At 39.4% G+C, this 2962-nt stretch overlaps 1 protein-coding gene across 1 annotated transcript in view; it reads left to right on the forward strand.

The window, feature by feature from the left end:
* The first annotated feature begins 289 nt into the window (after positions 1-289).
* The window catches only part of LOC135218631 (homeobox protein 2-like), a 17489-nt gene continuing 14816 nt past the window's right edge, over positions 290-2962 (forward strand). Inside the window, 1 exon segment of the mRNA XM_064255069.1 lies at positions 290-613. The gene's annotated coding sequence lies outside the window, so the exon portion shown is untranslated.

Genomic DNA, 2962 nt, shown 5'->3' on the forward strand with positions numbered 1-2962 from the left:
TATATAAAGTATCATGTGATTATAGAAGAATTCACATATATCACACAGAACAAACACGTTATTGACTAGGTCACTAAGCTATACGTACTTCATTTTCAATCTTGCGTGGTGACGTTCCAAAAACAACTTGAAGTGTAAGGAATGTTATTATTTTGCTTTGCTGATGGGATGAACTACGAGGTAGCGGTCTCTTGGCCCGCCAGGCAAGAAGAAAGAGAAGAAGGAGAAGATGAAGATGGGCTTCACCGACTTTCGAAGCGGGTGGAGATATTATAACCCGCTTAGTTGGTTGGCAACGTCGTCGAAGAGAATACACGCGGCGAGACAGTCAGTCTTCTCGGGAGCTATATCGAAGTGTGCGAGCGTGGCCTAGTACCATCCCGTTTTCTTTCAAGTTCTTCTTGCGCACGAATTTAAAACTCCGCTTTCATAGATCGAAACTGGTAACGAATATTGCTCATCAGGACAAAATACTGCTTTGGTCGTTAATCAGGAAGGTAAACAGTGTAGCGAAATGTGATTCTCAATTGCGGAGATGCAATACAGCGAGATCAGAAGGTCGGGTCATGCAACGCGAAACAGTGATCTTCCTCACGTTGATCTGAACTCTCGAGTAAGTTTTACCGTTTTCTCAGTTTTGTTTTGCTTATTATGTGCTTCACCTTATTAAAGAGAGTGTATGGATTTGTATGTGTGTTTTTTTTTTTTTTTTTTTGCTTCTTAGTTTTATTTTTACATGTAAGTGACTGCTTTCTAAAGAGAATACATGCATTTAGGATTAGCAATGGGAATCATACCAGCGGATACAAGCACTCGCAATGTCTGTGTGTGTGTGCGTGTGTGTTGAACAGTTGCATGTTCTTACACCATGCTTGCATAACAACTTTACGAATAACAGGGAATATGGCAAATGCAACTGAAAAAAAGGTAATGCTGTGTTTGCAGATTATATTATTCAGCTCCTTATCTTAGATGGGGAGATTTATTTCTAACTGGGGAAAATAATAAGACACTAATCAAAACGGGAGACGGTAATACGCGAATATTGAACCGGAAATAAAAGCAATTTAACGGTAGTTGCCAAGAAATTGACGAAGTTGACTGCTTTTGGAGTAGATGGACCATCTAAGAGAAACGACGAAGTAAAGGGAGAAGCATTGAATTCCTTTGAAATATGAAAAACAATGATTACGGAGTGGCTGACCGTTTTCAGTTCCTGCTTGTGTCCCACTGAACGAATTCTTGATTGTAATTTGTAAATAGGCCTGAAAGTTTTCCTGTTTTTCAAGTAAAATTTTAGCGTCAAATAATATATATATATGATATATATATAGATATATATATATATATATATCTAATAGTATAAATAATATAAAGGCAAAACCCACGTCGAGAGTGAACTTCTATCACCAGAAATACACATCTCTGACCCCTCAATGGAATGCCCGAGAATCGAACTTGCGGCCACCGAGGTAGGACTTTGATTGTCTCAGTAAAAAAAAAAAAATAATTAAAAATATTGCATTTTCTCCTCAGATGAAGAAGTTTGCCCTTTGTCATTCCAGTCGGTGAGATTCATGTTTCCTTCTCGAAGAAGAAGGAACATTTTCCACCTCGAAAGTTGGATGATTCCCATTCCTGGTTCCCATTCCGATAAAGGAAGCCTTGGAATTCTTTTCCCAAAGGCCTTGCAAGCGCTGGGACCTATGAGGCCACTCTGCGTTAAAAGGGGGAAGAAATCCTCGTCGTTGCATTATAAAACAATTGTCAGGAGAAGGTGGGAACTAAAACAAGAAAGAGAATATGAACGGAGGTACAGTAAAAGGTGTGAAAGGGGTCTCAGCAGCTAGGGGCAGAAGGGACGCTGCAAAGAACCTTAAGTAAGGCCTACAGTTCAAACATGAGGTGCACTGACCATCTGCCCTCCTTCGGGGATCATAGGTGCGAGTTATATAGTCATACAAATATGACCTAAAAATGCACTTGATTTCATCCATGTTAGAACTGTGATCACTGTTCCTCAATAATATCAGTATTTTTCATAGTGATGACCTCTGGAAACCAAGAAAACATCATGTTAATTGGTCTTATTGTTTTGCTTCGTGTCCTTGTTGTTCCTCTGCGATAGCTTTTGGTTTTTGCGTCGTGATTATACTCTGTGAATATTGCGCTCATTTTGGGAGAGCGCTCGAGAATGCTAAGTCTTCAACTCACCTTTCCACTGTCAAATATAAACATAATCTGTTACGACCAGATGCGTTTTCGGTTTTTATTTATTTATGTATTAATTTATTTTTATTATTCTCGAGACGCCAGTCTGCAGATGTGTTGAGAGAAATATATAACTAAACAAAATATATACATTTATATGTATATAAGGTATGTTTATATTGTGGAATAAAAAAAAAATTAGACTACCACCAGATGCGGTAAGATTTCTGGAAACTCTTACCAAACAATCTCTATTTTTTCCACTGATTATTCCCGCGTCAGAGAGAGAGAGAGAGAGAGAGAGATTCAAGCCATGCATCAGTGTGTTAGCTCATAAGGATGACTCTGCATATACTCCTCATTTATGGGGTCCGGTTAACTCTTCTTAAATGACAAATTCTTTTTCGCCCATAACTACACAGCTTTCTTTCCCACGACCCACTTATTTGCCTGTCTGTCTGTCAGTCGTTCAAAATCTGCCTGACCTTCTACAGGCAAACTGGAGAGTCATGAGAGGGTTAAGGACCTCCTAACTGTACTGTGATGCTCCCTTGATACCCGGGTACCTGCCCTGAGTGTGTATGTTTGGTTAACCGCGATGTGTCACCGGGTCAAAATATTTAAACTCACTGTAGTAACTACCGAGGGAGTACAGGGTCCTCCTATATTGGTAAATTTGTGGACGCACCTAGAGCGATGTTCTGATGTATTTTTTTCATTCTCTATTGAATGATATCTGAGCAAGTTTGCG

Source organism: Macrobrachium nipponense, chromosome 9, assembly GCF_015104395.2.
Source record: "Macrobrachium nipponense isolate FS-2020 chromosome 9, ASM1510439v2, whole genome shotgun sequence".
Classification (NCBI taxonomy): domain Eukaryota; kingdom Metazoa; phylum Arthropoda; class Malacostraca; order Decapoda; family Palaemonidae; genus Macrobrachium; species Macrobrachium nipponense.